The following is a 19,638-nucleotide window of genomic DNA, read 5'->3' on the forward strand; positions in this document are numbered from 1 at the left end:
TTGATGGGCATCTGGGCTGTTTCTAAGATTTAGCTATTATAAATTGCGGTGCTATACTCATGGGCATGTATCTATTGCTGTGATATGATTTAAGCTTATTTTTAATAGAGGCACCAGAACACATGAAATTTTCTGATCTGAAAAACAACTTCAGAAAATCATGCTATCACCCCCAACGTAATGTACTTGAGAGCATTCCTGAATTAACCTTTATTATTTACTTCCGTATAGTAGTCTAACTAAAAATGATAGCTTTCATTTTCTATTTTTTAAAATAATATGTAGAAAGACTTGATTCTTGCTTTTGCAAAGCCATCATTGCGGCTTTAGTTTGATAGAAAAGTTACACTTCAGAGCGGAAAGAGCGAGTTCTTTAGAAATCACTAATCCAAAACCCTGGCAGGGAGACACCCCGTTCAAGGCGATGTTTGAAGAACTGAAGCAGCTAAGCCTACTTTACAGCTTTTACCTGGGGGATGCTTAAAATTCATCATTATCCAACTTCTATAACATTTGTCCCTCTGACTTCATGGCTAAGTTAATTTTTTACACAAAAGACAAGAAGAGATAAACTATTTCACTAAATCTCCTAAAAGGGTGTGGGGAAAAAAATTCTGTAAAACTATCAGAAGTTAAAGAGATTTGTTTTTTGCTTTCTGATTTTTATTTTTCCATCTTTCCTCTTTTCTCCTTTTCTAGATGACAATTGATATGTCACTGTTTTAATAGTAAAATGAAATCTTAGGTGGACTGAAATCAGCATTTGTGTCTTCTCTCTCTTTTTGCATTGAAGTATTTGTCCGCTTTTAGTTTTTATGAGACAGGGTCTTATTATCTGGTTGAGGCTGACCTTGAATTTACTGTGAAGCTCAGATTGGCCTCAAACTCATAGCAGTTCTCCTGTCTTGGCCTCCTTCCTGAGTGTACGCACCACCACAATCCATTCCTGGATTATAGGTTTCGGTACAGAGATCTTTATTCGTGGAGAAACTCAGTGGTAGGTGCAACTCTGAGAAGTAAAGGAGCATCATGTGCATGGGAACAGATGAATATTTTAACATATCTAAAGCTGTGCTGTCCACATAGGCTTGTTTAAATTAATAATTTAATTTCTTACTTAGGCTAGCTACATTTCAGGTGTCCAATACATAAATCTGGCAAAGGGCTCCCCCTTTGTAGAGTTCACAATACACAGAATTCAGCTTTTAATATAGTTACTTTTGGTAAGTTAGATTTGACTTTATCCTTCTCGCGTCCACACTGAACTGCATCTCTTTGTGCTCTATGTTCATGAGGACCTCTTCCTCTGTTCCAAATTCTACCCAAATTTGTAAATCTGCACTGATCATTAATAATCAAATCTTCACTGCCATAAACACCATTAGCAAAATTACTACCATAGCAAAGAGATTCATCAATTGTTTGAACTGAATGAATGAATGAATGAGTGAATAATAGATGGTAAAGCATGAGAAAAGTCAGTGGAGTTCCAGTGGATGTGGCAGTTTTTGTATGATTTATGTCAATTATGGTGGCAAGTCCTTTCTAGAGCCATGTGATTTTGATATCATATTTAACCATTTTCTTGACAAATCTGCATGCGTGCCCCTCTAATCATGTGTGTGCATGCATGTGTGCATGTGTGTATAACTATTTTCTTTCTTCTCAATGTTGATATAGCTTCCTTCAATAGCACTTAAAAATGATGTGAAACCTTATTAGGAATTCATACTGAGATAAGAGGAAATACTTCAAAGGACACACTTGAAAATGCTTATCTAATATACCTTAAAGATAATCATATAAAAGTCCTACTTTGGATTCAAACTACATTTATTATATTCCTTAATAAAGCAATAATTTCCCCTTGTCTCAACTACAGAATGTTCTTTATTTTTAACTTTCAGATATGACATGATTATTTCACTTTATGAAGTTACAAACTTACAGCAAACTCCTCAGAATGATTTATTTCAGTCTTTTAAAAAGGAAGAAGAAAAGTACACCCTCTAGGTTGGACATACTGTATTCTGGTCGGTTAGCAGTAAAACTGACTCTTATTTGATTTGATAAAATGTAATACATGGGAAAGCATTTATCTGTTAGTAAAAACAACTAATGCTGAGAAATTCACTTGTCCAAAGCTTACAGCAAATATGTTACTTTCTAAAAATGAAATGCAATCAGTGCTTATCATCATTTTGTAAATAATAGTTTCATTACTTCAGTTTATCATCTAATTTTTTGTGCCCCTCAGTTTCTCTAATATTAAACAATATGGAAAATACAAGACATACAACTATTCAGGTATGAAGAGTAAGTAAAAAGCAAGCTGCCACACAGGTGACATTTTACTAAGAACATCAAATGCCCCTTCTTGGAATTCACAACATATAGTGTGATTAAGATAGCTAAGGGGATAAATCCTGGGTACAAATGTTGTTCTAGTGAGATATTAAAGGAAGAAAAGGTTAACAATTTTTCTTACTATTGGCTATAAAGCTATCACAAAGCAGTCTTTCCCTTCCTGTCATCTTTTATTTTTTGGTGTATTGCAGCATAGAACTCTTTAAAATGAACAGGATTCTAACTTAGACATGTATTGTGCCCTTCTCAGTGTGAAGTACTAATGAAGAATCTAATCCTTTACGAAACGATCTACATAATGAGGCAGAATTTCTTTGTTCTGTAAAATAGGAGATGAATTGCAATTTTGATGAACCTGCAAAATAATAGTTAATTGTAACCACATTTTTATTTTCTGAAGCAAAACTGTGACCCTATCTCTTTGATCTTAACTCCTTTTTTCAACATAGGGTTTATAACAAGATATTATTTTCTTTAGTGTATGAAAATCACAGAGAAATAATGAACATGAAGTTATTTTATTTTTAAATAAATTATGATTCAAAGAGTTCTATTATCTCAGGAAAAGTGAGGCTGTTGATATCAGAAATAAACAAACGTGAAACATGACTCCAAGTTTAAGTAAGAAGAGGGAGTTTTGATAGAACTTAGTGGCACTGTTATTATTTTCCTTTACGGTTCAGACAAGCCATAAATGTCCTACTTCAATATTTCAGTAGTGGCAGGTGCCTATGGAGCAAGATAAACTGCCCCAGGCAATTTGGCCTAATGAAAAATAGGATATATTTCACCACCTTCGCTCTGTGACAGATGCAGAAGCAAAATTTAACAACAATTATAGTGAGAATAACAACAGAATGATGGGTGAGATATTAAGTAACACAGATGAGTGTGTGATTAATCAATCTGGATGTCAGGCAAGGTTCCCAAAGGGTTCTCCCTTATCCATGGGGAATAATTTCATAGTATCTCAGTAGATGTCTGAAACCATAGGTAGTTCTAAACCCTATTGCTCTAGTTTGCTCTCCTTCACTATACCAATTTAAAACTAGGAAAAGTTTGTTTTCCTTATAGTTTTGAAGGTTTCAGTCCATGGTTTGTTTCCCTTTGTACTTGGACTTGTGGGGAAGTAGTACATTATGGTAGAAAGCAAGTACACAGCAAGGTAATCATTTCATGGTGGCTTGGAAGGAAAGACAGAGAGGAAGAGACCGGCATCCTACAGTCTCCTTTAGTGGCACATCTTGAGTGACTTTAAACCTCTCAGTAGGCCCAAGGTCTTAGAGATTTTCACTATTTTCCAAAAGCATCAAGTTGAGGACCAAGACTTTTATACCTTTCACATCCAAATTAGAGCAGCCATATGTAATATATTTTCTCTGTATGTACCTGCTTATGGAAAAGTTTACTTTATAGGTCTATTAGGCTAGTAAGAGATTAACAACAATAACTAATAATAAAATGAAACAATTATAAAAATATTAAAGATTAAATGAATGTAATCTCCTCCCTTCTCAAAATAGCTTAATTATTCATTATACTAGAATTGAATGTTAGTAAATAAAACCATAGAGAGTAAGGCGATGGATAAGGGGGGGACCACTGTAATGAGTAGTATTGGTATTAATGGAAGGGCTAATTAGCTCAATTTGTATGCCTATACATTATTACAGTGTTTTTTCTTTGTTTTATTTCACTAACACATACTAGAAATAAGTTCTTGACACACATGACCTTAGTTTTTGAAAACATTCAAATGCAATTCATTCAATATAATCTGCATATTTTTGTGTTTAATAAGAGTAAGTATTAAAAATAAATAAAATGCTGTTGTAAACAACAAAAATGATAAAAATATTTAAAAATCCTATTTTTGTGTTCTGATAATATGTCAGTTATTGTATGGGGGAGTTGACTTTTCACTACAGAAATATTTATTATAAGTGGCAAATTTGCAGGAGAAAATAACAGAGAACTAATGACAAAGTAGAGTTGCTTGGTTATTAGTAGGTATTACAGCTATGATGTACCTATGAAGACCATTTAATTACTTCAGCAGACAGCTGCCTTATCACTAGTGAAAATTAAGCCAACTTTGACCAAGAACTCAAGGCACAATTTAATTAGTAAACTATTGAAAATCAATGGGGGAAAAAGTACTTTCTGTGTACTCATTTTTAAATATTCATGCTATTGAACCATTTCCACTAAATGCATAAATGACAACATAATATTCAACTGTAACAGTTGGTGGAAACCATTTTAAGTAGCAGTTTAACAAACAGAGATGAATTTTAATTTGCAATGCCAGTTGAGCTGTAATAAAAGCTAGTATTCCAGCTGTGAAAAAAAAATACCACACAGCTTGGTTTAGAGTTATTTACAGATTTTTAATTTTAATTTTTTTACACTTTACAGTACAATGAAAGCATCTTGTTTCTATCCACACCAGAAGTTTGTTAAGTCAAAAAATATGATTTAGGAAATGAGAAAGGCATGTCTCTTTAGGGAAATAAAAATATCTTCGTTGTATTAGATTACAGTGTTCAATTTAGTATGAGTTAACTTAGCAAGTAAATGTGTTGCAGTTTCTGCAGTGTTTCAGAAATTATGAAGATTACTTTTGAACAAATGAAAATTCTGGCCTGGTGCTTTTGAAAGTAATAGAAAATGCATATTTTAAAATGTTACAGTTTATAAACCTGTATTTTTATACTATGAAGCTCCTTCCCTGGACAAATGTGTTATTTAAAAATATCAGGTTATTATTTATCAGGAGATCTGGGTAAAAAGTCTACTTGTATCCTCTACTGTCCAGCATTGAGTAATTCCAAATATAGAAATTTCCATAGAGCTACTGTTAAATTCCTCAAATGACAGTTTAACTTGTAAATACAAAGTAAATCTGAGCACGTGGGCACTATTGGCTTGCAATTTGCAATTTTATGTTATTAAAATTTTTAAAATTATTCCACTGTTCATAAGTAGTTCTTCATTGGATTTTGTGAATTAACTGATATCATTCCACTCTTAAAAGTGGATGGAGTGAAAGGAACCAGGGCAAGCAAGTTTAAAAAACAAACAAACAAACAAGAAAATGGTTAATATTAGCATGAGGAGAATCTCTTCTTTGCATTCTGAGTATGTTAGGGTGTAAGGAAGAGAGTGTCTGTTAACACCAGGGAGACTGTTGGGATCATGTGGGGAGGAAAGGGGTAGAGTGGGTGATACAATGAATTATATAAGGAAGGGAGTGCTTGAGTCACGGGTGGAGCTGCAGAAATAAAGGATGAGCTGAAAGAAAGCAGAAAGAAAAAAGAAGGGGAATAGTGCAGGTAAGGAGCAGGGATGGAAAGTGAGAGAAAGACACACAGATACAGTAGAAAGAGCCAGAGAAAAGAAATTAAGGGGAGAAAACAATTGGTAAAATTGCAATACTGGTAAAATGCAATACCTAGGTAGCTCTGCTTTATTGCAATGTGTAATAAATACCTGTAATTACTCAGGAAATCTTTACTGTAATTTTATATTAGTCAACACTACTTTTCTACACTTCAAATTGGATATGAAAATACTGGATGACTTGTCCTAAGAAAGACACAGAGGAGGGCACTGGTCAACCAGGCTACTAAAATTCTACGTCAGTTCTTTGTGTGCTATTCTAGAGATTTAAGCATTGTCTTTCTTTATGTCAAAGAAAGTATAAAATCTTGATAATGATTTAGTCAAACATTCTCAATTATACAGTCATTGGGCAGAGTCCATTGACCAGAAATGCACAAAGACAATTAATTATATTTCCTTTTAACATCTGTATCTTGCACAAATAGGTAACAAAATAAATGCTGAAAGAATAGGTCTACAAATAAATTCAACTCATGCAGTTTTTGCTGTTGTTTACTGTTACTATCACATCATTATTCTCATAAGGTACCTACGAAGCTGTCAGGGTGCTCAAATTTATAAACATGACTTCTTCAGTTTTATTTGGCTTAAAAGTCTGACATGATAACAGTGCCATTGCCGCTGCATTTTGGCTCTTTTGACTTCCGGGCACAATGTCGCTGAAAAGTCTCGATGAAGAGCACGGCCGTGCGAGGAAAGCTGTAATGTCCTGTAATGAAACCTAATGAAAACTCTCGGAGCTGGATTAGATGGTGATCTGATGTGAGGCCAAGCAAAAGAGAGCACTGAGGAGGAGGCTGTGGAGTTGAAATTGTACTTTGAAGAGCAGGAGGCTGGCGCTGTGAGCCACTGAAGGCAGAATACAAAGCGCCAGCACCATTACCTGCAGTTTTTAAACCTCCCCGGGGACCGGCTGTGAAAGCCAGCTGCTTCTGGAGAGATGTCAGTGGCAGCTGCTACAGCACTGTTTTCTGCATCTCACATCAGGATACGTGGTCTGACAGACGCGAGGGTGTCTGTGTGGACAGTGGCGCTGAGGATTTGAAATAGCAGCGGCCGCGTGGGCGAGCATTGGTGGCAAACCTGGGGCACATATGGGCATGCAAGCCAAGTCACCCCAGCAGCTGGGCATCAGATAATGGTTGTTTTTTTTTTTTTTTTTTTTTCCTAAACTAAACTAAAAAGTAAGAGAAGAGAGAAATCTACATAGAGTGGGAAATTAAAGATAGATTTTGGAAAATAAATGAAACAAAGAAAAGGATCACAGTGAACTTCATAGCAGGTTTCTGGAAGTCTCTTCTCTTTGAAATTGTCAGGAAACAGACTGCACAAGAAAGTAATTGTACAAATGTGCAAGCTTGGTATAAGGGCAAACCTGTAATCCCATCATTCTTAGAATCTGAGACAGGGAGATTACAAATTTGAGTCCAGCCTGGGCAATTTAGTAATTTAGTGAGACTCTGTTTCAAAATTAAAATATGAAAAATAAAAAGGACTGTAATTATAGTTCAGGGCAAAGGCCCTGGGCTCAATGCTCAATTCATAAATAAATAAATAAATGAATAAATAAATATTTGCAATGCAGAGCCAGGTGTGGTGACACATGCCTATAAGCCCACTCCTCATAGGAGGAGTTAGTTCTAGGCCACCCAAGGCCATATAATGAGTTCAAGACCAGCTTGAATTACAAAGTAAGGCCCTGTCTCAATAAATATAAATTAATTAAGTAAGTTACAGTGCAATCATTTAATCAAGCCAAATAAATATGTCTTTTAAACACTCAGAGCAACTCATTTCCAATATAAAAATAACACCAGAAAATCACTGTACTATTGGTTGGTGAATGGATGATCAGAGGAAAAACACTGGAAGAATTGCCTCGTTCATTTTCTTCATTCGATCAGACTTTATGTATTTTGTATTATACATGTGCACCTGTGCTAGGCATTGTTGGGGATATCTAAGAAGTGGAAATCTGACTGAGTCCCAGTGTATGCACAGCCTTATTTGAGATCAGTTATACACTAATACTATCATGAGAAAGGCAGCCTATTCTTTGTAGCAACCCATACATATCTAGCACATACTCCAATTTCTTCCCAGCTTTCTACTTGGCAACTAAACTTCCCTTTACCTAACGTTTTCATCTACTAAGAGGCTGAGGCAGGAAGATTTCAAGTTTGACCCCAGCCTGGGAATCTTAGTGATTTAGTGACACCCTGACACAAAAAAAAATCTATATGACACCACCTCAAGAAGCTGGGATGCTAAAAGTTATTCAAAGAAGGCAGGGAGCAAACATTACATACAGTTCCTGGAGCAAACATTACATATAGTTCCTGGTGGTTATTAGTGATCGGTAGGTTTTTATTTGTTTTTTAATTTTCACATTTGCTAGCTAATAAATTAAAAATTTGTACATATAGCAAATATTTTAACATGTTTGTGGTAAGGTACAAATTCAATGTTTTAATAAGGTAGTAATTAGCATAATTTAAATAAAGAAAAATACATTCTAATAAGAAGTGTTTAGGGCCTGGAGATTAAACCCAGGCGTACTGTACTGCTAAGCTCCACCTCCACCTAGTTGAAATAATTTCTGATAAGCAAAAGTAATATCAGTCATTGTTATTTGGTACTAAACACACTCTAAAATCAGACAGCCTCTTGAATCCTAGCTGCACATTCTCATCTGTACAGAGCGGATAGCAACTGTTCCCACCTCAAGAAGCTGGGTATTCTCTTCTTGTAAGATGTGCAGGGCACACAGAGATGGCTCATTCGCAGCAAACCCTCATTAGTATCCCTGTTCTGACAGCTCCAGCGGTTACCTGCCTTGCAGTTTCCTTGAGGAGATCTCTTGGCTTCAGCCTAGGTCAGACTCCTCTACTGAACACTTCCTTTCCTGGTAATTATCACAATCCAATATTTTAAAAATTAAGAAACTATCTTTGTCTAAATGTTTATTTTGCAATTGTCTCTCTGAAGATCTGGGAAGCTTCATGAGGGCAGCTCTCCTTTTCTTGAACATCGGCAATAGCTCTCAGAGCCTCTGGCATTTGGTAAGCACTCAAATATGTATCAAATAATGGAATAAATGAGAAGAAAAGGTAAGTGGCTTTATGCAAAGGATAAAGGTAGCTTTGCTTGAAGCTTTTTGGATAGGTAGCTTTGCTTGAATTTTTTTTCCTCGATGATCACAGGCATTTTCTTATTTAAAATATGTGTGTAACACAGCAAGGGAGGCAGTGCAGAATGTTTCATTAGCAGGCTGAGGAGGAGAGAAGGTCATTTACATGTAAATTCATGCTTAACTCAGTCCCTGATGGAGAACACCCAAAAGGTTCTGCCAGTTTCCTTAGATAGTAATTGGAAGCGTAATTCAGATAGGTTAATTGTAGGGTACTGGAGATGTGTGCTGACCTATGCAAAATAGCAGAGACTGACAAACTGCCTCCACTCGCTGCAGAATGAAATAATGCTGCAACGCCCAATTCTTCTGGTGATAGCATGTCACTAGTCAAGGGTAACTTGGAAGAAATGGGAACACTCCCTAGGTATAAAAATAAACCACTCTCCACTCCATCAGGTTTTTCTACTAAGAACAATCTCAGCTGTGTCACAGGTTCTAAGTGAGATTTCTGAAATTCCATTCCAGGTCTTCGCACTGTGGGGTACGAACTGGGTCTGTTTTTCCTCTGGTTAGCCTCTGGTTTATCTCTTATCCAAGATCCTTGGCTTCAAATGCCCATAGCAGAGCTTACTAACAGTGTGATTTGGGGCATGCTTCCTAACCTCTCAAAACTTCAATTTACACTTCTGAAAATCAGGGATAAAGATATCATTTGCTTCACAGTGTTAAAAGATTAGATAAGGTGATCCGAGTGAATAGCCTAGTGTCTGAGTTTGGGAAATACGCAGAATATGGGAGCTCTCTCTCCTCAAACTGGGTGGCAGTTTCTTATAATGTTAAACATACTTCTACCTTATGGCACAGCACGTCCAATACTAGGATTTTACTCAAAACACATAAAAATGTGTGTTAACACAATATAGGGATAGAAGAAAGTACACAAGAGTCAAAAACCGGACAGGAAGGAGCAGCCACAATTATCCATCAATAGGTGAATGAAGAAGAAACTGCTTTCATCCATTGGACTGAACAGTACTTACAATTAAAAAAGATTGAGCTATACAATTAAAAAAGATTGAATTACATATACAAGAAAGTATCGGGGCAAAACTCTAGAACATTATTTTCAGAAACCTCAACCAAAAGAGTATATACCGTATCATTCCTTTTTCTTTGAATGTACAGCAAAAGCCAAAGTAATCTATGGCGAGGGACCTGAAAACAATGATTGCCTATGGGGTGGACAGAAATTGCAAGGAGACCCAGAGGAGACACTGTAGGGTCACTGAAAGACAAAGAAACAGGTTCATAGTGGATGGGCAGAGTTTCCCACAGTCACAAGTTACAAGACAGGACCAGTTTTAACATGTGCTGGTCAGACTCGAGGTTAAACTGTCACAAAATAATCCACCTGTAGTTGCTGGTAAGTCTGATATTGGTTTTGCCTGAGCTATGCAGTATTTTCTTAACAGTTTTACAGAAGAATTGAAAAGATATAGGCCTATAAATAAGACACAGATTTGAAGAAATTTTGGAGGCTTTTAGCAAAGAAGGGAAGTGACTTTGAATTTTAAAAGGAATTTGCTTTCTGATTATTTTTCTAAAGGGGTCTATTCATTTTAAATATAAGAATTATCCAATTTTAACATCGATGTATAAAACATTTGACAACATTGTCACTTATTCCGCTATCCCATCCTGTCACCTGTCTCATCAGCTCTATCAGTGGGAAGTGTCTCATACCTAAAAAAAAAAAGGAAGGTAGATGGTATTTTTGCCACTTTGGAAAATGTTCTTATATATTGTTACACATCTTAATTTGAAGAGTTAGTCTTTGAAAATTGCAAAGATATTACCAGATATCCAGCCACACAACAAGAGAGGTGCTACTATTCTTAATGTCTAGATGAATAATAGCAAAAGGATCAACAGCCTCAGAGTCAAAGGGTGGAGCTAGGATTCAAACCTGGATGTTTCTGATTTCAAAGTCTGTAAATCACTTACAGTCAGGCAATATTTGTTTGCCTGATTTTTGCTGTTGCTGTTGCTGCTATTGTTTTGATAGGACTGGAGTTTGAAACCAATGGAATACTACAACTGAGCTATACCTCCATCCATTTTTATTTTATTTTTTTCTTTTTTTAAGACATGGACTCACTAAGTTGTTCAGTCTTGCCTTTAATTTGCAGTTTCCATGCCTCAGCTTGCCAAGTAACTAGGACAATAATGGGCACCTCCACACCCAGCTCTTTTCTTTAGAGAATAAAAAGAAGATATAGAGGGGGTGTATGTGCTTGTGTGTTTGTGTGAGTGTGTATATGTGTGGTATGTTAGCCTGTAGTTTCTCCTTATCTGTGTATTTGAGTGGCTCTAGGAATAGACATTTGCAAACATATTACTCCTAACATACTTTAAGATTTCCAGTGAGAAGAGTACCCAAGTCTGTGTATGATTTTCTGTGATTATAGAAAGGTTGTATGTGAATTCATAGAAGGAATATGCAGAGATCACATGTGTCATACCCTCTAATATGGTCTGGGTAGGATGATTATAGAATGTGGCATTCTATCAATTAATTTTTGCAAAAGACTAGCATCAAACCAGCTGCTGCAACCATATTATTAAAGTCCACATATTTCAGCTGCATAGAAATTTAGCAATTTTTTCTATTAAGTTTTTTTTATTTTTAATATTACTTAATCCTAACGGTTATATGAAGACATCATCTTGTATTAAGTAAATTCATTTCCATTCTTTCTGAGAAGAAAAATAATAAAGCTTTGGCTACATTAATGCTAATGGCTTATCTAGCATATTTAGAATAAACACAAAATAGTTCTGATATCCTTTCTGCAATTTCATGGCAATATAATACGGATTAGTACATGAACACTAGACTATAATACAGTGAGGATTTATAATCAGTTTCATATTTGCAGCAAATAAACTTTTGAAAATAGGTTAAAATGCTGTCTTAAATATGATAGTAATTAGAGTGTGTGAGCCTTTTTCCTTTTGAAGTAAGTCCCACTTAACAGCATCCTAGAGAAGTTAACAATTACGTTGCAGACACAAGGAGATCTAAGGCAATAAAGTTAAGGAACGAGGAAAGGACTCAATATCTTTTATGCTGTAATTTTGTTTAAGTCATCACCTGTAGCTCTCTGGGAAATTCTGCCTCATACCAGTAAGGACATAAAGGAAAGCTACCCAGGTGCGCTGAGGCTTAGAATCTCCTATAGTTTGCTGAACCATTTTGGAACTCTTAATATTATCTTTATTAAGGATTCAGACCTCTGTCTTATGCTCATTAGATTTCCTACTTTTTAGTACAGGACCTGTCTATCATGTGCAAGGCCTTGAGATTGATGCCCAGCACCACAAAATGACAATCATGAAAACAACAAATCAGGTATCCTTATATATTCAATGGTAAAGGGATTGGTCTGGGGAAGATTTAAACGCAGTGTCTCAAATCAAAATCCACTGGGGAAAAAAAAAAGAGATAACTGGTTTCAATAGTATCCATTATTCCACAGGGACAATCTTACTTTTTTTACTCTGTTGATGATCAATGTTATGATTATCATAATGTATATTTTCCCTATTTGTTAAATTAATTACATGAGTTATTTTAATATTTGCTTCAATTTGAAAAGAGAAAACATGGGTAACACTTTGACACTAAACCAAAGCACAAGAAAAAGTGATTTTTTTTTCTACTCATCATGTCTGAGATTTGTCAGCTAATTTGGATAGCAGAACAACATTTGGCCTCTGTCATCATAACAAGGAGCAGAAAAACAGGAATAGCTCGGAGAGGTCACGAAGAAAAAGGAAAAACTTCAAACTTCAAATAATCCCTTTGAATTTTAACTATATTCTTTGTTTTACAAGGAGTTTATTATTTCTCTGGGGAAATCATTTTTTATTTAAAGTTTTGGAAATGGTAGCTCACTTTTATTTGTTGCCAAAGAAAATCATAGCTATGTATCTCGCACCTGGAAACAAAACTTGTTATCTGCATAGAACCTTACAGACTTTCATTCATTTAAAGTTGCACCCACAGCCTATTCTTCCAAGTCTTAAAATGTACTCAAGGATAGAAGAACAGAAAATCCTGAGCTGTAGTTTTCAGGAAAAGAACTAACATTTAAAAGGGTAATCAGACTTCTATAGAGGTCATTCATCAAAAAGAAAATATTGAGAGCTGAGTGCTAAAAGTATCTAAAAATATGATAATGCTTGTTACTTTACTAAATGTAAAGAGAAAATCTGAAGACCTCATTTCTCCATATTGAACTCTACCAAAGTCTAATTTTCTTCTATGAAAAGCACAAATAAAATGAAAAGCAAAGGAACTTATACCAACAGAACTTCAAGACTATCACGCAAATGAAATTAGTGTTATTTTAATGAAAATTTAAACTCATCAGGCAAAATCAATTCCCAGCCTCAGGTAGATATTTTGTGTTCTTTTCCTCGGCTATCCACTTTATTTGTAAAGTGTAATTTTCATTACCATGAGGAATATTTTCATGTTCTCCTCAAACCTAAATCGGCTACCAAAATTACCTGGTGGGCACGGTTCCAAGCGTGAAGAGTGTCATATGTAACACACGAGTAAGTAATAAACTTTATTTGTGTGCCCATTTTAAGTGAAAATATTTTTCACATCATTAGAACCAGGAAAAAGACCATAGTTAATGTCTTCTCTTATTTTCTAAAGAAATATTTTCCAAATTTTATAACTGAACACACGTGTATGCATGTTTATGTGAAAGTGCCTATAGGCACACATTTGTGCACATGTATGCACACATCAATTTGTAACTCTTTACAAAGCCTCTGAAAAAACATTACGAATGTTCATGAATACAGAAACAGTTAAGGCTTTTAATATTTTGATAATTTGTGCTCCTAGCTTTGACTTTTATATGTAGTAATTTGTATGCATCTGAAAAATTGTAGTAATCTTGGGCATACTACTTAAAATTCCTTTTATTAACTAGTTAATTATTAATATTTCCCATGTTTTACTCTTTATATAAAAGATCTATCATTTTATTATTCTTTGTAACAATTATAAGCAGTTCTATGATGAATTTCCTATAGATACATCTTTAGACACTTCCACAATCCATAATTATAGTGTGATATCATAATATCGTTAGGATAAATTGCAGTAATTAACCCTGATGCCAAAGTAGTGCTTCTCATACATTTCTTACAAAATACATATCTTAAACATTTTCATGGGTGTCGGAATTAAATGATGGCCTTTGAAAACAAAAACGTCTAGGCCTCATCTTTGTGATTTCTCATATGGTGCATCTGAAGGTAAATATGAGAAGTCGCATTTGCACATTCTCAAGTCAAACTGATAATACTGACCCACAGTTTGAACGCTACCGTGAAATATGTAGCCACATGCTAAACACCAAACCCTTTAAAAGACTAGCCTTAATAATATTATCACTTGTTGATTGAACAAATATTTATTTTCAAGATTTATGAATCCATTGCAATAATACTAAGGTCTCTAGAGGTGAGCACAGAGTTCCTATATCAGAGGTCATTGATTTTCTGCCAATTGATTTTAAAACAAAACGAGGGTTCATTTTTCACGCCTTGATATTTTGCTGTTGTCTTTTGCACACCAAATTTGTTTGCTGATGAATAAGTATTCTGAGTTAGCTTATGATGGCGCTGTGAGGCATAATTAACTTTCAGCTTTCTTACCAACTGTAATTGCTAGAGAAGTATATTTTTATATAAGACAAAATATATACAAACATGTATATATTTTATTGGATTCATCTTTGGATAGGGAACTGAAAAATGATGCAGATGCTAGGAATAAGTATAGGCCTATGAAAAATATATGTAAACTAAAGTGGGAATAATTAGGAGTGTCAAAAGAGAATATACAGCCTCCATTTGGTTCCACAATGGGCAAAAATTGGTCAATTGTGTGAAAAATAAAGCATGTGCATCTGTTGCAAGTATAACACCAAACACTGCTAGAGATTTGGTTTTTGTTTTCTTGTATAGAAGTCTCTATACAGAAAAACTCAGGAGAGTTGAAATAGTAGGTTTCATGATTCAAATGTCCAGCCCCCAAAATAAGTTATCTCTATTCATGACTGGGCAGATACATATACCACTCTTACATATACTACTCTCCACTTCTGAAAGCCCTCTTCAGAGAGAGGGCTTTTCTGAGGAAACTGAACTAGAGAATAACAGCTCAGTCGGGAAGGTCTGATAACTCTAATTTTTTAATTTGTGGATGCTTACATAAGCCTTGATTGATTTATCAATTTAAACATTATGGAGTAACTGGAAAGTTAAGATTGGTATCTAGGCTTGTTAAGATACAACCAGCCACGTTAGTTCACCAGGTCATTGGGAGAAGCTTAAAAAGCTTTTGCTATGCAAGTGTTCCAGAAAAAGAACAATGACTAAGACTTTTCATTTCCCTTTTGTTGATGCAATCATTCCTTGCAATTAACTGTTTTAATGAAGGTCTCACTATGTAGCTGAACCTGGCCTTAAACTCAGTATGTAGTCCAGGCTGTACTCAAATTCACGGTGATTCTCCTGCCTCAGCATACCAAATGCTGGAATTACAGACCTGCTCTACCATGCCCAGCTCAGTAAGTTATAATTAGCAAATGTAGTTAGCAATTCCTCAAATTTAGGTTATGGACTAAGACTTGAGATAGTGCAGAGAACTGAGAGAGAGAGAGAGAGAAAGAAAGAGAGAGAGAGAGCAAATTATATTTCTCATTGAATCATTGACTTCAGGAGAAATATTTGAGAAGCAAAAATCATCAGACCCAGACTCTTCTCTTCAACTGCCATATACATGGAAGCTCACAATCATCTCTTAAAAGTGTAATAAAGTGCTTTAAAATATTTTAACCCTCTCTTCTAACATAATCTATCCAGGAGTTTTAAATTAAGTAAATTTAAAATGTCCTGGTATTCTAAATTTGTAGAGAGATGCCCCTGGTAAAGAAACTATGTTAATAACTTTCTGAATAAGAGAGGAGATAGCAGGGGTCAAACTGATGGAAGGAGAGAATTTTGATACTTCCACAAACAAATGTTATCCCAAGCTTGGCTAAATAACTGGAGAACCAGATCATAGACAATATATGTCTGTGATTTAAACACTGATTAGTTGAGGAAGTCTTTTGTGCAAAAAAAATTTATGTTGGCCTGAAGTGGTATAGAAGAACTCACTCTGACAGACAAACTAGGAACACTGGGCTGACATCATAATGGAAACAAGTAGTTGGTTAGCTCAACACATATATTTTTGGCTTAAACATGGTAACACGTAAGCATCATTTTAGTGTTTGGCACATCATAAATTTCTAAATCTTTTAAAAAATTTATTGGCCCTTTAAATGCTTGAAAGTCGAGAATATATGAGGGTTCTGTGGGCTTTAGCTGTGCTGCCTCCTCTCATTTTATATTAATTTAATATCTCATTGGTCTATATGAATAGTCTCAAACTGTAGGCAATGTACCACCCAATAATTATAGGAATTAAATGAGAAAAATTTGAGTAATAAATGTATATGTCATTATGTACTATAAGTCACCTAAAAAGGGAAAATATTCTTGAACTAATAAATAGGAATTAAAGAGTTGAAAGGCTGTGTCTCATTTTGTAAGTACTGTGACATCAAATAAATACTTCTTAATACCTCAATTTCTCTCTTTTTACTTTCTTTCCTTTTATACCCTTCCTCTGTATTATAATAAAGCAATTGGACTGTGTGTTCAGGACATTAGTTAGGTGACAGAAACCAAAAGTTAAAATGATAGATTTTTTTATAACGCATTTATTTTTATGACTTCCTTCCTTTTATGACTATTGCATAAATAAAGTGGATATACTGTCTATTTGCTCTCACATTTTCTTTTCAAACATAGTTTTAAGTGGAAATAGTTTTTACTTTGTAAAAAGAAATAAACAAGGAATGTGCAAGTAGTTTAAAGAAATCACCAAAAAATAAGTATAAAGTATTAAAGTTACAGAAAATATTGCCCAGTAGATACTCAAATCATCCCTAAGACTGGCTAATCATTTTCCCTAATTTAAAATAGCCAAGGCAGAATTGATTTTCCAGCCTATCCACTCCACCTGCTAAATTTTCTCAATTCTTTCTCATCTTAATTTTCAGAATTATCATCTATGCAGCTGCTCAAATTAAAAATCTAACATTTTTCTTGAATATATTCCTCTCTTCCTCTCCACAACAAATGCTTCAACAATACTATATAATATGTGTCCAAAATAATCTGACACTATCCACCGTTGGTGATCATTTTACACATGGTTTAGTTCATATCCCCCAACAGACTTCCCATCACCCTGAGAGTAAAATACAAGCTGTGCATGTTTGAGGAAGGTCTACCCTCGCTCATCTTTCCCTTCCTTTTCTCCCAGAGTTCATGTGTCATTTTCTTATGTGCCATGGCTCTGCCTGCTTGACCTCAAGTGCGCTTCATTTGTTTCTATCACTGTGCATTTGCAGGTTGTCTTGGTTACTTTTCTCTCGTTGCTGAGACAAAATACCCAACGCCCAAAATGAAGGAAGGAAAGGTTATTTAGCTTACAGTTTGTGGAGGTTTCAGTCCATACTTGGCTGGCTCTGAGGCAGAAGATAGCAAAGCAACAAGAGCAAAGGGGGGAATGGCAGCCGAACAGCAACGCAGCCAGAGCAAGAGGGAGGAATGGCGGCAAGCAGCTTTTTTTTCCCTGCCTTACTTTTGTAAACAGGCTACCCCCACCTAAGGGGTGTGTAGCTCTCACATAATCTCCATTCCCTCTTCTTCCACAGGTTCAGGATGTATACAAAGTAAGTATCCTGGCTTCCTGCTGAGTCACTTAGCCAAACCACTAGACTCCCCAAGTTGACACAATGTTTCAACTATAACACAGGTCTTTGCATTGTCCTCCTCAAAAAGTTTTATTAGCCTCTTCTTTCCTGTACTTTCAGATTTCTGCTGCTCTTACCTCCACAAAGATGACTTGCCTGACCATATAATGTAAATTATTTTAAAACAATTTTCTTTGAACTTGCTCTATTTTAATTGCATATATAGCACAAATATTTTTCTTTTGTATTTGCTTATTATCTGTTATGTCTGCAAAGACATAAAGTGCAAAGAAATAGTCTCATAACCTGTTGTTTGTTTTAGACAGATCCTGACACAAAATACCAAATATTCATTTATATTTGTCACTATTATTACCTTTCGGTTATTCTCATTGTTTTTATTATTTGACTTCCTAGAGTGGCCTACTTTCTATCACATATTATTGCAGAAATTGTTTTAGGCAAGTGTGTTTGTCTCCCATTGCTGCTGTCATAAGTTGCTACCGACATAGTGGCATGGAAAAAATCCCACACATGCAAGTTTCTTACAGTGCTATAGATGAAAGATCTGTCCAGTTCAACTAACTCTACTCTGAGTCTCATCTAACTAAAGTCAAAGTATTCGCCAGCCTATTTTTTTCACGGGAGACTCTCAGGAAGAATCTTTGCAATTTCTCAGGTGGTTTTCAGGGAACCCCTCCATAAGACTGAGGCCTGACTTCCCCATTTATTTGATTGCTATTAGCCGTGTATTGTGCTCAGCTTTTAGAAGCCACCTATGTTCCCTGGCTCAAAGCTCTCCTGGCAGCTGAAGTCCTTCTCCTCTTTAACTCTTTCTCTCCTCTGCAGGGATGATTTGAATATCTGTTGTACAATAGTTCTCATATTTAAATTTTATACCTTGTATCGATTTTTTGATGATTGTATTGAGAAAGTCCATCTTTTGACCTTGTCAGATAGAGCCTGGACCAGTTGCCTCATGGTCCTAAGATGGCTGATTACATTCATTTTTAAGCCAGGAAGGCCTGGGGGTTAGGGAAGAAACAGGAGCAGATCTCTACATTTGTCCTACTACCCCCATAGACTTCTCCTTGTTTCACTGACTCAAACTGACAAGTGAACACTCAGGTGTGAGAGAGCTCACAGAAGCAAATGACATTTTCCAGCTTCTATTGCAAAAGACTAGCAAAAGAGAGAAGACGAGTGAAAGCTATTGGACTATTTCTCCACTCTCAGATATGCTAAGGAAAGTAAATATAAAAAGATTATCATTCAATTAATTTATTTAGAAAATGTCAGCCAACATTTGCCAAGTTTCTTTCCAAGCAGACTGAATTTATTGAGGGCATTCTGGAGAGTGTTACTTGGTGCTCTCATATTTTCATCTGTTCAGAAGGAGAGCAATTTTTTCTAGGCTATTGCAGATGAGACGAGTCCCTTGGAAACTGAGAAGGCATAGGATGATTGACACCCGACCTGCATTCTTATTTTATTGAGATGTTAGCATGCCACTCATTGGGAAATAGACCGCTAAATGACATTCATATTTACCAGATGGACTGTCAAGGTATATTCAGTGGCATCTCCTCTCCAGAATATAACTTAACGCCTGATGCCATTTTGTCAAGGGATTCAGATTTGATGTTCCAGAATAAGCCAGCTCACTCGATATAACTCCCTGTGTGCTTTCCTGCTTAGGGTAAGCTTGGTGCATCTCTAATTTCTCATGTGAAAATCTACACATTGCCAAGAAAAATCATCTTTTTTTGCTCCATTTAACTGCATCTCCTCACTATTATTGGATTTTTTTTCTTTTTTATGTAACATGTTTGA

Source organism: Chinchilla lanigera, unplaced genomic scaffold (assembly GCF_000276665.1).
Source record: "Chinchilla lanigera isolate Chin_1 unplaced genomic scaffold, ChiLan1.0 scaffold00032, whole genome shotgun sequence".
NCBI classification, from domain to species: Eukaryota; Metazoa; Chordata; class Mammalia; order Rodentia; family Chinchillidae; genus Chinchilla; species Chinchilla lanigera.